Source organism: Microtus pennsylvanicus, chromosome 9, assembly GCF_037038515.1.
Source record: "Microtus pennsylvanicus isolate mMicPen1 chromosome 9, mMicPen1.hap1, whole genome shotgun sequence".
In the NCBI taxonomy this organism is placed as follows: domain Eukaryota; kingdom Metazoa; phylum Chordata; class Mammalia; order Rodentia; family Cricetidae; genus Microtus; species Microtus pennsylvanicus.
This window is the reverse complement of record NC_134587.1, coordinates 106,703,271-106,719,634: the sequence shown is the minus strand read 5'-3', so window position 1 is coordinate 106,719,634 and position 16,364 is coordinate 106,703,271. Positions and strand designations below refer to the sequence as shown.

Genomic DNA, 16,364 nt, shown 5'->3' with positions numbered 1-16,364 from the left:
GCCTAGAAAGAGTTCAGCCTACACACCATCAGCCATCCCGGAAGCTCAGGATGTGATCCCCAATGGCCCTATCAAGAGGTGAGGTAGAACTGGGTACATGCCTTTAGTATCATAGCACTCTGAGAATGAGGCAAGAAGATGATGAGTTTGAGGGCACCCTAGGCTAAACTGGGCCATTCTGTCTCAAACGGGGTGGAGGAAGGAAAAGGGGGACAGAGCATGTGCAGGGATGCTCTGTGTGGGAGTGAGATGAGAGGGTGGTTGTCTTCAGTCTGCCCCTGGGTTTAATGAGGGAATGAGCAGCCTAAAGAGTGACAACTTTGTTAAAGCCCAAATTCTGCCATTTATGTATAAGTTACCAACCAACTTCATGGTATTTAGTCTCCTTTTTCCTTTGTATTTTTTTCCACCTGTAAAAGAAGTCTAGACAATGTCTAGATTCTTCCTTGCCCTAAAGCTTGTAAAACATCTCCTCTTTGAATATCTCAGAAAGGTATGGGAAGTGTTTTTCCTTATTTAGGGTTGAGAAGTTTGGCTGCTTAAATTCTATATGGGGATAGATTCATTTCTCCGAAGGGCTCAAGTGTCTATATTTCTCCCATTCTGGAGCATGATCTGATAGTTACTGGCTAGGTCCTCTTACCAGAAGCCTATGTGTGCGGTGTGAAAATACTCTTGTCATTGAAATACCAGCATGCCAGTAAAACTCAACTCTGGCACAGCCTTAACTAAACAATGACTCTTACCACAGAGGCCATAGGTGGCTCTCTCTACTTGAACACACATTTGAAGTCAGAGACAAATCCTCTTTTCTCACAGGCAGAGTTTGCCGGTAGAAATGAGAGCAAATGAACATCACTTAAAGAAATGGTTGTTTGGGAGCCCCTGGTGTCCTGGCAGATAGATTGTCAGATACCTTAAGGAGGGACAGGAAGTAAGTGAGGACATGGGTGTGCGGCCTCAGGAAATGCTGTCCTCAGTGACAGAATCAGAGGGAACATTGAAGCTTCATCACCAGAACAGTAAAAGAAGATCAGCACGTACACAAGCGTGTGTCTGTGAAGAGCCAGACACTGAATTCAGGAGTCATTTGATTCCCACCTTCCTCCATGTTAGGCCGGATGGAGGGGCATCTATCCCAGATGGAGCTGGAAAAAGTATCTGAAGACCAGAACCAAGAAGATGACCAAGATAGAGAAGGTTGTGACTACCTCTTCAAAGTCCTCTTTCGAAAGCTTTAATTTAAAATATTTAAAAGTCTTTATCGTTACTGTGTTTGTGTGCATATGTGTACATATATATCGGGGTGCCCTTGAGACACAGTGTGCCTGTGGGGGTCAGAAGCCAGCATTGCAGAACCAGTTCTCTATGTTTGGGGGATCATTCTCAGGTTGCCATGCTTGTGTGGTAAGTGCCTTTACCCACAGAGCCATCTTCTGGTTCTGAATTTTACTGGTTCTCAGCCTTGGCCAGACTGGGGTTTTCATGGATAATATGAGAAAATCATGATGTCTGTGTTTGAAGCAGCCAAATAAATGGGGTGCAGGGTAACGGGATGTGAAGGGATAAGTTTTAAGAAAGGTATCACTGAGTTGTTTAAAACATTGCTTAAGAATCACTTTTAAGTATTCATTTGCATAAATCCCAGCACAAAACTAGTAGAATTCACGTGATCTTTGCAAAGACTGCATGTCAGGGATTGGTTATACTATGGCAAACTGTTTCTGACTCTGGGAGATGATTGACGTTCAGCTCAGCCGGACCTGAAAAGTCCCAGGGGTGAGGCAGGAGACTAGAGATGACTTGCTTCTGCCGTTCCTTGCAGCTTTGGGTTCCACAAAAGCAGGCGTGACCAGAGGCTATTAGAGGAAGCTTCGACCCATGGGAGTTATTATCGTCTAATTCCAGGCCATAGCCTCAGCTCGGCAGTTCTGGGTCATAGGCCATTTCCATGGCGTTACAGAAACACAAGGCACCATGTGCGGATCCTGACGAATTAGACCAGGTGCTTGAGAAGACGAGCGTGTGAAGGAAGCACACGGAAAAAGAAGCAGACAACCGACTTCATAAGGGGACGAAAAGCCAGCAGTTGATCTTGCTCTTTATGACCGTGGGGGAAAGCCCCGCCCCAACATGCCATCTAACTGCAGACAGAAAGCTGACAACAGCTGGTTTACAATATTGTTGTTTCAGACTGATGAACTGATTATGGTTTAGTTTAAGATTTAATCAGTTTTCAGCAAATCTAAAATATTTGGTATTTCTTTTTCTTGTCTAACTCACATTCAGTGTGAGACAAATAGACCTCATATTTTAAAGAGTTCATGGAAGTTGTCTAGTGCTGGGAAGACACTATGAGAGGGAAATATTATTGGTGTTTATTATTGTGTTTTATATAGAAAGGATAACTTCCATTTTCTGGGCAACTTAAACATAAACTGTTTAATTTAGAAAAATGACTAAGTGATGTTTTTATCTTCCTGGATACAACAGGGTTTCCATTTTGCACTACTCCAGGGGTCGCCTTACATATCCTAATCTCTGTGCCTGGCCTCACGCTGTACTCTGTGCTGTCCTGGGCAGTCCTGAGCCACCCATGAGGTCCTCAACCAAATGCAAATGCCAGAAGGAAGAGTTTGTAACAAGCACAGGAAAGAGGCACAAGGCATAAAGAGGGACAATGGAAATCGCGTTGAGTAAATCGTTACCATATTTGTGTTCGGTCTGTGTTCATTTGGCCTGGCATTCACTCATCTCCCAGGTTCTGGATACCGGTGCTTACCCTAGGTATTAGTTCTGGCCATCAAGGCACTGATGACATTCAAGGTTTTAAGGGAGATCTGAAGTCTGTATGTAGGTCCTGTATGTAGGCAGTGTCATGGTATCAGGGACCTGAGCCAGGGACTCTGCGGTCTCTCAACTGTCACCACACGGCCCAACCCCTACCTGGTGTTCATGAAATGTCTCCCAGGTGTGTTAGTTGCTACATTTGAAATTAATGAGTGCAATAAGGACTGTTTCTGAGTGGGAGGAAGAGGGGAAAGCGAAGAAATATCCGAAAGGTTGACACTTCAGGGGAGGCGAGACACTTAGGGAAGCTGTGTCCTAGAGTAAGGTGTCTTAGACAGTGGACCCAGTATGCAGCTGCGGAGGCTGGGGCTTAAGGCTCGCAACAAAGCAGATCACACAAAGGCAGGGTATCCGGCAGCAAGGCCATGAGGCTGAAGAGCTCAGTGTTGGGCTGTCCTGGTTGTACAAGGTGGCCAGCAGTTTGCCCTTAATCTCCGACAGGAGAGAGGGCAGGTATTGAAATTGCTTCAGCAACTGAATGGTGGGTCAGAGCTGGATCAATTGTTTATGTAAAGAAGTAACTCGGCAGCTCCACTCTCGGCCTGGACGACCTGGGACACAGGTCCGAGGCCTTGCCTTAGACTGGATCACCTGAGGTACTTATTGGACGTGCAGATGCCGGGGCCCTGCAATGTTCTATTTCATAGCTCTGGGCTGAGATGTGGGCTCAGTGTTTAAATAAACAATCCAGGGCATTTTCTGTACATAAATGCTTATTAAATATGGGTTAGAAAGAAGTCCAGTGAGAGGGTGCATTGGTTATTCACTTCTGTGTAACAAACTACCTCCAAATTACTGACTTACTAAAATACAATACAATACAATACAATACAATACAATGACCTGTCTTGAAGTATATACAGATCAGGAGTTTGGGAGTGGCTTAAGTAAGCCATATCCCAACTTTTCAGTGAAGCTGCAGGCCTATGTTGTAGCTGCTGAAAAGCATGAGGGCAGCTGAGGATCTCCCAAGATAACTTGTGTGGGTTTTCCTTAGCGTCCCTCCGGGTGGATTTCTCCAATGGATGGATTTCTCCAATGGATCACTTGATATGGACATTCTTATCTCTCAGCATGAATGTTTTAAGGGTATGGGAGACACAGAGGGTGAAGGAGACTGGATGGTGGGGGAAGAGTCAGACAGACAAAGACAGAACTACAGACTTTTCTTTTTCATTGTTGCTTTTAGATATGCTTTCTCTCTGAGTCCAGGGTCACACTGCAACTAAGTAGCTTACACTGGCCTTGAACTGCTATCTTTCTATTTCAGCATCCTGAGTGCTGGAATAACAAATCTTTGCCTCTACCAGAAACTGACCTAGGAAATAGTATATCATCACTTCTGCTATGTTCTACTGGGCACACAGGCCAATGCTGGTACAGCTGGTGCATGCTTTGACTAGGATGGCTGGGGACAGCCTAGAGTTGAGGTAAGTTGGAAGACATAATTCATAGTCTTGGTATGAAATGTTGGGGACATGAGATTATAGCATGTGGTATGGAATAATATGAGCTACTGTGTTTGAATAATTACTTCATGCCAGAAACTCTTCTGAATACTTTGTGCAAAGGCTAGGGTTAGGGTTAGTCTCTGGCATGCAGTGAGCATTCCAACATGTTAGCCAGCTGTGCTCTGAGCACTTTGCATGTATTCGAACTTGCTAGCCAGCCGTGCTCTGAGCACTTTTTGCATGCATTGTCTCACTTAACTCTCAGGACAGCAGAGTGAGCCAGACCCGGCTCCTACCCTGAGTGGGAAACTGCGAAGCTAATGGGGGAGCGAGAACGCTGCTGTTTGACTGGCTTGTCAGGACAGGGAGACAGAATGAATGTGGAAGACAAAAACCGATGATAACTTCAGTGTCCCATGAGACTTAGCTGGCTGATGGGCCAGTTCCTTAGTTTCCATCCAGGGAGTGTGAGGACATTGGCTGAGCAGATGCAGCCATGATGCAGAGGCAGACAGGCCATTCTAAAGCACCTCACATGCAATTTAATTTAGCAGAAACTAAGCCCTGGGCCATGGATCCTCACATGCAATTCAATGCAGCGGAGGAGACTAAGCCCTGCATTAAGGTTTTCTGCAGCTCAGAAAGCCTAAGACAAACACGGGCCAGCACATCAGGCTTCTAAACTGACTGGATAGGCTGCATAAAGTCACGCATGCTTCTTGTTTATAGCGCTTCTCAGTACCCACAGATGGTGGTCCTAGGTCTTCCCTCCTCCAGCCAGTGCTGTTTCCCTCCACACATCCCTTACATTCCTCTCCTACAGAAGAGGCCTGTTCACCTTTCCACTCCACTAAGCTTTCCTCCTTGATCGTGCCACACCTGGAGTAACACATGCCTCAGAGTTTGATAATTTACTTAATGTCAACAAAAGAGAAAGGGGAAAGCAAGCTGTGGAATTGCAGGCGCAAAAGTGAAGAGAACAAACTTGGCCTGCGGGACCCAAGGTCCCAGAAGGGCCTGCCCGCCTCCGCGGCCTCCACCTAGCAAGTGGAGTTTGGAGAGGGCCAGGCTGTTCTAGTAAGTCCCTTGAACTCCTCTGAGATGGCGGGACAAACCATCCCAGAATACAGACAGCGCTCTGGGTTAACCAAGGATTGATTGCCTCACTGTTGCTGAACTGAGGCAGTCAAGCCTAGCCTAGTGGCCCTGGAGCGTCTCCAGCACCCGGGTGGGGCACGGAGGGAGCGCCCAGTCACTCACCCCGGCATGTGGGCGCGGCGGGGCGGGCCAGGGCTCTGAGCTGGACGCTGAGGTCCTTCTGGGCCCTAGTGTTTGCCCAGCCTACCCTCCCTTCTTTTCCCGGACAGCTGCTGGAGGCAATCTGAAGGTGGCAGGTGCTTGGGCCACCTTGCTCAGGGTCCTAAGCAGGTAGGTGACCCGGGTGAGCGGGCAGTAGGACTCGGGAGGTGGGTCTCCAGCGCGAGGGGAATAGCACAGGGGTCAGGGCTAGAAGGGTGGTGAGACCTTGGCCCCCGCGTCTGTCCCTCTGGGGCCTCCTACACTGTGCACAGGGCGGGCTCAGGTGCCCAGCGGAACCGGCGATCGCGGCGGCGGCCGGTGTCCGGTGTCCTGTGTCTGCAGCCTCGGCCGGGTGAGTAGTGGCCGGAGGATAGGGGAAGCTTGTGATCGATGTGCCGCGTGCCTCCAGTGGGAGGAGAATCGGTGGCGACTTGGCGCCTTTCGGGGGAAGTTGTGGCGTCCGGGCAGTGTGTGTGCACACGCGGTGAGTGTTTACACCGGTCTGGGGCAGGTGCAACCGACAGAAGCCACCTCCGAGGGTCTGGGTCCGCTGCAGTTGCTGGGTCCCGGCCGCAGTACCGGCAAATCAGCACCGATCCAGGGGTCTCTCCTGACCGGGAAACCTTCCAGACAGAGAGCCCTGGAAACCGGTTTCAGCCCACGCATAACTCCACGAGCGCATTCCGGTGCAGGGACACCCTAGCGCTGGCGCCCCCACGTGGTACAGGGAGGGGCGAGTGGTGTCCCCTCCCTGCGGTTCTGGATCAAGGGTCAATCCAGAACCCAGCTCCAGACAGCTGAGCCAATCCCGGGCCGCTCCTGTCCCAGGGCTTCATGGGTCTTAGGTGTTTGTAGGTTTTCTCAAGCTCTTCCCTGTGGTCCCACAGGAGCAGTGTAACTGCTCCTTCCTCAGCTCTCCAACAAGCTTCTCTTTGCCTCTGTAAAAAGAAGTGTAATTATTTATAATTTTAAAATTTAATTAATACATACTTAAGTGAAGATGTGGCGCGACTTTCTAGGTACTTGAGAACATTTACAAAGCATCTAACAGCTTTCCCCACTTGCAATTGATTTTATTCTCAAAATCATCATAGAAGCGAATAAGAAAAAAACTGAAAAAAAAAAAACAAAACAAAACCCAAAGCCTGAAGAATGATGTAGATGTTTAAAAGTTAATCGAATTTAAACTAGTTCTTAACTTTAGGGATATGCTTGGTATACACACCACAGTATTTTTATGATAGATTGGGCTGTCGTTTGGCTATTATTATTATTATTATTTATTAGGCTCCATATTAATTACAAACACAATTGTGTTATATAAAAAACAGAACTTGTGAAAGTCAGACCAGATCTTCAGGCATCCTGGGAACTTAACCAAATTTAGAACTCTTTAGAAAGTTTCAGAGCAAGCGACAGGTGTGGGCTTGTTGCTGCTTATCTCTCCTTTTCAAGAACGGCGCACAGAAGACCAACAAGTTGGAGGAGCTGGGCTTTGTGTTGCATCTCGAACAACTGCACTCAGAATGACACCCAAACATGATTGGGTCTCTGGGTGTCAGCAGTGAGTGTCCTGTCGGAGTGAAAGTAAGGAAACCCCCGACTGGTACATTTCCTCCTTTTTATTTCCTGTACTTGTCTCGGTAACTTCAAGGTAGATTTTTATGACACGGTCCACGAGTGACAAAGATTCCCAGGCTAATTTTATGGATTGGGGAACTGAGTCCAAAGATGTCAATTGACCTCCCGACATCACTGGAGGCGAAGCTGGGAGTCCGAGCTGGTGTCCTTTGTGGTATCCCATGAGCACGCTGGGTTGGGGGTCTGCCGCAGGGAAGCCTTGAGGAGAGTCCTCTGGAGTGAGTCATCAGTCCAGTCTGATGCCCAGAGTCAACACCCACAGACACTTGTTAGCTGGGTTTCCTTCGTACTCTTCCAGGACACCAGGAACCCCTTGTCTGCTTTTTAAGAATGATTAAGCTGGCCCTGGTGTCAGGGTCTATAATCTCTGTTACATGGGAGACAGAGGCAGTCAATACAGAAGGCCAAAACTTGCCTAGTCTAGAGTATATTCAAAACTGCCTGGGCAACTTAGAGTCTGTCTCGAAGTCTAAAACAAAACGAGGGCTGAGCTGTAGCTCGGCAGCAGAGAAATTGCCTAGCATGTGCAAGGGACAGGGCTTAATCCTCAGAACCACAAAACAAAACTGATTAATCAACGTCAGTGCCTGAAGTCCCTGTTTGCTGCACGAGGCAAAACAAAAGGAGTTAGCGAACCTCTTCACAGAGTGCCAGGAATGGGCACTGGGGACACGAAGTATCTAACAGGCAAGCAGAGAACCAGAGGGAGGCCAGTGTGGCAGTCAGCTCCGCCTCCTTCCTGGGTGGGGTGTTTTCTTCTCTGGCCTCCTCTAAGCTTATCTATAGTTGATTAGAGTTGGGCTTTTGCACTTGTTAAGGTATCTGCACATTTGCAATTCTCAAACCAGGGAGGTTTTCTAGTCTTTGTTTTGAAATGTTAAAAGTGAAACCACACCCTGCTTCTGGGCTGGGCAAGTAAATTTGTAGCAGTCAGTCAATGTGGTGGATTCAGTAACTTCCGTGCCCAGGCCTCTTGGCTGTCGTTGTCTTCCTCACCTGTAAAATGGGACTGGACTCCAAGAGTGGCCTGACAGCTGCTAAGTGTTCAAGTGAGTGCCTGCGAGAGTTAAGTGCTGACTCTGATCCGCGGACTCTGGGCCAGGGATGAGAGGAATGCACCCTTGGCTCTTGGAGACTTGATTTTCAGTTCTCTCTGACCCTCTAATACTGTCCATGTGATTACAGACTGGGGCTAGAGCAGAGGCTATAGAGCTCCTCTGTCCCATCTGTCCCGTTCTGTGGGCATCCGCCTCTGAGGTCACGGAACACAGCTGTCTATGAATGCCCCCGGAATGTCAAAGAGTAGTTTATGTACTTACTCCTTTACCTCAAGACCTGGGAGTCCCGTGTGCCAAAGAGCCAGATTCTTTCTGTGGGAGAAGAATGTCTGCTATAAACTCTTCCTTTAGCATGGTCTTGGTTTGATCTATTCTGTGAGGGTGTGCTGGAGCCAAAATATCACAAGACATCGACTCTACATTGCATAACCCCAGGGAAACCATTGCAAAGCAGTATGAAGTCTTACCTAGGGGCCCTGACAGGGGAGGCCTGACAGAGTTACAGTCATGGTGTCTGTTTTAGTGCTGTGTAGCCTTCCTTTAGTATCGTGTTCCATTGAATTCCAGGAGTTTAAGTGCTGTGGGAGAGGCTAGGCAGCAGGTAGGAACAGCATGCGGAGCTTCAGGGCCCTGTTGTACGAGGAATACTTACTTAGTGAGTCTAAATGCTGTCGAGGTACTGAGCACCTGACCACTGAGCAAGCTTGTCTCAAAGGACTGCGGATTTTTCTCTAATGATAAAAGTGCAGGAGTTTGGGGCCAGGACATGGGTGGGGAAAGAAAGCATGAGAATGGATTAGGATCCCACATGCAGTGGCATCAAATCCCATTGCTCCTCTGCTGGGATGAAGGGTGGAATCAGGAGACTCCTCAGAACTTTCCAGTCACCTAGCATGGTTGGTCTACAAAGTGCTTAACAAGAAAAAGAGAAATCTTTTCTCAGACAAGGTGGAGCGCCTGAGATTGGCATACATATGTGTATCTATATGTGCATTTATAATGCACGCATATAATGGACAGATGGTCTGAAGGTTTGGCATCAGAAAACATTAAATCACATAAAACTAAGTAAAATAGAGCTAGAGGTGCTGCTTTTGTGACACCAGGCTTGCCCAGGTCCTCAGCCTCTCTCTGAAGGAATTGCCTGATAAACTTATAAATCAAAGGCAGAAGCCAGTGACCTCTGCTTCCACCAAGTATCCGGCCTGAAACTTCTATGTCGCTAAATTATGTTCCTGGAAAGAACTGGTAATCTTCCAGAATGTTCATGTGTGTTCTCTTTTGTGCTTGCACTGCTCTCCTGGCTCTGCAGGGCTTTCTGGAAATGTCCTTTGTGAAGGAGAAAACACTGAGTCATGTCTATGCGGTGCTGGAAAGACGGGAAAGGAGGACAGCAGAGAAAGCACACAGTCATGTCTATGCAGTGCTGGAGAGATGCGGAAGCAGGACACAGAGAAAGCACACAGTCATGTCTGTGCAGTGCTGGAGAGACGGGGAAGGAGGACAGCAGAGAAAGCACACAGTCGTGTCTATGCAGTGCTGGAGAGATGCGGAAGCAGGACACAGAGAAAGCACACAGTCGTGTCTGTGCAGTGCTGGACAGACGGGGAGGAGGACAGCAGAGAAAGCACACAGTCGTATCTGTGCAGTGCTGGAGAGATGGGGAAGGAGGACAGCAGGCTTTCATTTTATTCCTTCTTTTGACTCCGCTGAGAATAGCTCTGTTCCTCTGAAAATTTCTCAAATGTGATGTTTTCTTTTGAAATTTGGGGAGGGTATTTTTATTTCCTCTTGTGACCTTTGGTTATTGTTGTTATTGTTAGTTCTTTTCACCCATGCTGTTGGCAGTTGGGAGGCCCTGATATGTTTTGGGAGGAAGCCAGACAAACCTCTGTTAAATTTCTGTTTTCCTGAGATCAGCGTGTTCAAAGTTAGGGTTTTCCTGATAAAGTATCTATTATGGAATACAGGTTATACAGACTCTTAGCCAAACATTACCTTGGCTTTTTCTGTTCTTTCTCTTTGAAATAATAAACTATATTGTGTTTCCTCCTGGCTTTCGTTACTAGCCTGCTTCCTTCTAGAATCTGTACATTTTATTGCCTGATTTGGGCTGTTATTTTCTTTGCAGGTTTGTCTACTGAACAACGTTTAAGAAAGAAACCTCTCTGCTGAGTTCCTGTCCCAGTGGGTTGCTAATGCCAGGTGTTCCACGCTCTGGGAAGGTCTGTGGAGGTGCCCAAGTCACAGCCTGCTGGTGGCATACGTCATTTCCAGAAGCTTCTTCTGCAGGTGTAGACATTCTTGCTATCAGCAAGCATGCTGAAACAGATACTGTCAGACATGTTCATAGACCCTGACCTGCTGGCAGAGCTCAGCGAAGAGCAGAAGCAGATCTTGTTTTACAAGATGAGGGAGGAACAGATCCGACGATGGAAAGAAAGAGAAGCAGCCATGGAAAGAAAGGAGTGCTTGCCAGTGAAGTCCAGGCCAAAGAAAGGTAAATGTAGCCGCCTCTATGCTGTGAGTGTGGTAGCAGAAGGCCCTGCGACCGCCTTGCTGTGAGGGCTCATATCTCTCACTAGCTCGCCACATGAGCTGCGACTTCGTGGCTCTATCCTGTGCTGCTCAACCCCTTAAATCAGATTGTTAGCTGGAAGCCTGCATCGGCTCACACGTAAACACAGAAAACTTACCATGCAGTATATATGTTTAAGTCTTTTCTCTAAAAGCAGATTACCACTAAGGTGTCATGAAGTCGGTGCTGAGGAATGGGGGTGTAACTCAGTGACAGAGCACTTGCCTAACGTGTCCATCCCAGCACCTCCAAAAAACAAGAAGTCTCCTCAATCTCTACTTGTGGTCCCTTGAGGAAGGCCTTTATCCCCCACTTAGCACTTTACCACCACAATGCAAAGTACATTTGCAGCAATTATACAGCTAGTGTGACTATGTGCCATCAACCTCAGGTACTTTAAAGTGACCATTTTAAAGAAATCCCTGTCAAAATGCAAGGAACTTGCTTAAAGAAAGCAAATGGCAATCGTGCATATGTTTAGTGTGGAATAATACTCAAATAATCTTCTTCCTGGCTGAACGAATACCTAGGAGTTTGAAAGGGTTCTTTTGAGACCATCAGGGGAGAAACTCTTCATTCATTTTGACCTAAATGTATACTTGCACAGATATAGAAAGTGCACATTATTCCCCCCCACACACACAGAGTCTGCCATGGATCAGTACTTAACTAAACACATACACACGTGCACACACTCACACACACAGGCACACAGTTTTCAAGGTCATTCACTGAGATATTCATGTTTAATTTCTCTTCATTTTTTTATCAAGCCAGGAAAAGTAAAATTTTATAAGACCACTCAGGATTTCAATAGTTGAGAAAATCCCACTGGCGTGATTGCCAGACACACAGATTGGAAGTGGAAATCAGTTTAGTGGCCTTTGCCTCCCTACTATAACTGAAATTCTTTTTATGAGGTCTATATGCTGATAAGAAAAACAAATATGAGTATTTTGATTATTACCTGATACAACATATGCAGTTTAAGGGCTGGGGTATAGATCAGGGTGAGGGTGTTTGCATGGGCAAGTGTACCAACAGCACCACGCCAGTAACCAAAAAGTCCTGGGTACAACATTAAAAAGAGAGCATAGCAATAGCTTATTGGTGATTTAGATGGTCTGTGAAGCACGTACCTTGTGTCTTCTCCTCCCAAAATGTTTGCACTGTTAGTATTAACTGCCCAGTGTTATAGGACAAAACAAGCAAATATAACCCTTAGGGATCTTATGCATGGAAAGCTGCATGCGTGCTTAGGGGGAAAGGGTATAAATTACCAGATTTGAGGAGTAAGAAAGACTATCTTGGGTTAGATGCATTATTTGAGTTAATTTCACCAGTTTTTAGGTGTCAGAATGTTAGAACAGTCGTCACTATGGATGTGGCCCTCATTTGGACACAGGAACCCCAGCCAGTGCTTCCTGCACTGTCTCAGGCAGACTCGCAGCCCAGTGCTGCAGTGTATTATCTTACTTAACATTAGCAGCCAGACCTGCAGCGCAAAGCACTCTTTACATTGTATGGACGAAAAAAGGGAAGCTCAGTCATGAATTAACTTGCCTTGGGCAAACAGCTGGGATAGACCCTGGCTTCAATTTCTCCCCCAATTGGGTCCTGTGAACAAACGTGGTACGTGACAAGCTCAACAGGGGACTTCGGAGCAGTTACTAAAGACGCCTCGCAAGCATCTAAAACAGAAGGTGGCGCTTTTCCTGTGTGCTTTGTCATAGAGGCACAAGCAGAAGATGTGGTTCCCCTGCACTGCTTATCATTGCTTCTTAATGAAGCAGAGGCTAGGAGGCCAAAGCCCAGGTGAGGATCTGGTGGATGGGACAGTATCTCCATCTGCCCTTGAGATAAATGTACCTGAGATACTCATGTGGTTTGAATGAGAATGACTGACATGGGATTGTATATTTGAATGTTTAGTCACCAGGGAATATATAACTGTTTGAAAGGATTCCTCTGCTCAGTACAGAGCCTTACTTCTGAGGCTATGCCATAAAAGGCCTGTGGCCCCTCTTCACTCTTTTTTAAATCCCTTCCGCTCACTTTCTCCACTGCCCACTTTCCTTCCTGGTCGAGATGTATAACTAACATTGGCTTTGAGGTTTCAAAGGCCCAAGCCAGTTCCAGCATTGCCACCCGCCCCCCTTATCTGTCTGTGGATCACAATGTAGCTCTCAGCTGCTGCTCCAGCACCACGCCTGTTGCCATGATCCCCACCATGACGACAATGGACTATCATTCAGAAACTGTAAGCAGGCCCCAATTAAATAGATTCTTTTGGAAGAGTTGCCTTGGGCATGGTGTCTCTTTACAGTTATAGGACAATGAGCAAGGCTTGGATCCATCTCCGTCTGCTGGACTCTTATTGTTAGCACGGGCACGTTCCTTTAGCTAGTCCTCCGTTTCCAGGAAGCAAGGGTTCCACAGAGCAGAGCTGGAATGCAGCGGGGTCTCTGGAAATGTTAGCTAGACAAATAGCTGATTCCTTTTCCTCTACACAGCATGCTCAAACCCATATGGCCAAAAGACTTTTCACCAAGCTTTGGTCTGCTTGTCATTACCGCACCAGAGTTTCTGTCCAGATGGCCCTGCAAGCTCACCACAAAGAAAACTCTTCCCAACTTTTCCTATAGTTCCTCATAACCTCTGGTCCTGTCTCTTAGTCTGTCATGATGGCTCTGCTCTGTTCCTTGTCACTAAAGCCAGATGGCAGGAAGACATTGTGGCTCCCATCTGGCCTTCCCTATCCTCAGTCACTAAATCTCACAGATTTTACTTTGCCTTTTCTGTTCTTTGGCGATTTCCCCTCCCAGGGTATTAGTCTGTTATAATGTAGCAAGCTTGTGCTTTTCATTGAAACGGTTTCATTTAATTCTTGTGAGAACTTGGTGAGGCCAGTGGTGGAAGATATTCCAGAGGCCTCTGGGGCGGCAGTGTGCAGAAAAATCTTAGGATTGTTGGCTATCTTAGTACTGTTATAGGAGCCCTACTTTTGGCAGTCACGCACACACCAGTACTGACTTCTTCCAATGTGCTGTAGTTTATTATCTTGGCGAAATGCTTTTGTGGAGCTCAATGGACTCATGATAAAGAAGGGTTAGGAACAACCTAGGGTTATATATATAGTGACTGGTATAACCCAGGAAGGGTTTACTGTAACGTGTCCTTGGCTCGTCACAGGAAGCTTGTATCCTGCTGGACCCATTGCATAGGAAACAGCAAACACAGCAGTGCAATCCTGTAATCAGGGCATAGGACTGGAGTAGTCTGGCTCCAGTCTTTCCGTTCCCTGAAAGAGACGTGACACTCCATTTGTATAGGGCATTGTCTAGCACTGCCTCCTTAGAGGGTTTGCATATGGCTCCGAGTAGGGAGAACCTCTTTGTCCAGAGAAAACACTTCCCTGAAGAGCGAGGTGCGACTACAAGTCTCTGCTTGGGAGTGACTTATGATGTAGTCCTCAAACGAGATGGACCCACTTTTCTAGAAAAGCTGGTTTTAGAATAATTTTGTAAGAGTCCCTGAGATAACAATCATAAAGAGACCTGTGGTTGTACAGTCACAGTTCAAAGACTGAAGAAACAAAAGACCTTGTAATTATGTGGAGTGCTATACAAACTCCCTCCCTCCACACGCAGATTTAAGTGTGCACATAATTTCCAGGCGAAGTGGACAGAAAATCCAGAATGGCAGGGTGGTGTTAGACTGTAAGAGAGATATTGCGTATGCTGCATTCACAAGTCCTCAGTTTATACCTTTTCTGTAAAGGGGTGTGTTCGGAGTCACATGACTCTGCATGCCTAGTCCCTGCCTTTCTCTTTCTTCCTCCTCTTTCAGTTACAAGGTCCCACATATCCCAGACTGAATGAAGTTCAGCTTCCTAAGTAGCCAAGGTTAGCACTGAACCGACCTTCCTGCCTCTACCTCCCAAGCGCTGGGTGCACAGGTGTGAACCACCACACCTGATTATGGCTGTGCTTGAAACTGAGCCCAGAGTCTCAGTCATGTAGGTTAGCACCTTTCCAGCTGAGCCACGTCCCAGCCAAGGCTTTCCTTTGACCCACCTCTGCAGCCTTTCCCTTTTGACCTTCATCCTGGCATCCTGGACGTCTCCCAGCAGCCCAGGGACAGCCCCGCCTGTTTCCTCAGTCTGAGGAGCTCTCCCATACAGCTTTGCTCTCTCTGTCCCCGAGGTCCTTAGGGTGGTGCCAGGATGTACAGATATTCTGGCAATGTTTGCTGAGCAAACAGCTGAATCCTCTTTGCTCTAACGGACTCTAGAACACATTCCTGCTGCCTGAGCCGGTTCTCACCATTCCCAGTCACCTGCCTGCTCCTGGATTCCCGGCATTAGTACCGCCCTTCTCTTCCCTCTCATCTGCAGGCCTGTGTGCTTTCCCCGCCATCTTCTACCTTACTCAGTTATTTCGGGAATCAGAATTCCTCACTTGCATAAATTTACAAACACTTTGGATTCTTTTCCTCTGCCCATGAATGAAGCTCATGCTTCTCCAAGGTTCTCTCCAAGGTTTCCTTCTCTCTGTGAGTCAGCTAGTCCAGTGATTTTGAAGGGAATTCTGGAGATGTGGTTTCTTTGTGGCCCTTTTCAGCTTCTTGAGCTCTTGTTCACTCTTTGCCTGCAAACTCTCCACTGGTCACCTGCAGTTCTAGGCTTTGTCCGTCCCACCCTAGGGCAAGATGTTGTCCCCTAGAGTCACCACTGCCACCCGCAACCTGCAGACTCTATGAAAACCGTTTTGGGGATGTTCATATGGTGTCCCAGCTAAACAAGGATTCTCTGGGCTCCCAGTCTTTGCTTCTTGTGGTATCCAACCACCGTGGGCTCTAGCTGTCGGCCTCCTGTTGTTAATAACAGCGGAGAGTTACCTAAGTGAAGGCCGAGAGGTGGGCATAGTAAAATATTACAGCTGGCCTCGGGAGTGTGTAATAGAGACAATTTTATGAGGTATGACAACTTTCTGGAGTTAACATTTGGCATGTCCTGAAACTGCAAGACCAGCGAGGGTTGGCGCCTGGGCCTATTGCCAGGAGAACACTCAGGGTGCCATCTCCTCTTCTACCCGGGATCCCCCATCACTTGTGTCTCTACCTGTGAAAGCAGGGTCAAGGCAGTTCCTTCTGGCCTTGAGGTCCCGTGGTAAAGATTGTACAAATCTGCCCCACTCTCTTCAACCGTTCTTAGCACTCCCAAGGCCGCGGGATGAGATCATTTATCTGGAGAAGAGCAGGAAGCACAGATCACGTTTGGCAGCCTGCTTTTGTAATGCGACCAGAGACAGCACTTGGAAGTGGGCCAATAGCACATGAACGATTGAACGGAAAGCTTCCTCTGCTTAGCAGAAGCCCTGAGGCAAGCCCAGTGTGGACGTCTAAGAGATTCAGCGTTGGCCAACATCTGCGGCATCCCCTTCATACACTCAGCACCTGGGGCTGGTCTGAAGGCATCGGCTAGAC

The 16,364-nt window shown here is 47.4% G+C and overlaps 2 long non-coding RNA genes across 2 annotated transcripts in view; one reads left to right on the top strand and one right to left on the bottom strand.

The window, feature by feature from the left end:
• The first annotated feature begins 5,629 nt into the window (after positions 1 to 5,629).
• Positions 5,630 to 16,364, top strand: part of LOC142857899 (uncharacterized) — a 69,885-nt gene continuing 59,150 nt past the window's right edge. Inside the window, exons 1-2 of the long non-coding RNA XR_012911886.1 lie at positions 5,630 to 5,729; positions 10,431 to 10,799. This is a non-coding gene — a long non-coding RNA (uncharacterized LOC142857899). The remainder of the gene's footprint in view (positions 5,730 to 10,430; positions 10,800 to 16,364) is intronic.
• Positions 5,715 to 16,364, bottom strand: part of LOC142857898 (uncharacterized) — a 78,163-nt gene continuing 67,513 nt past the window's right edge. The window contains exon 3 of the long non-coding RNA XR_012911885.1: positions 5,715 to 6,538. This is a non-coding gene — a long non-coding RNA (uncharacterized LOC142857898). The remainder of the gene's footprint in view (positions 6,539 to 16,364) is intronic.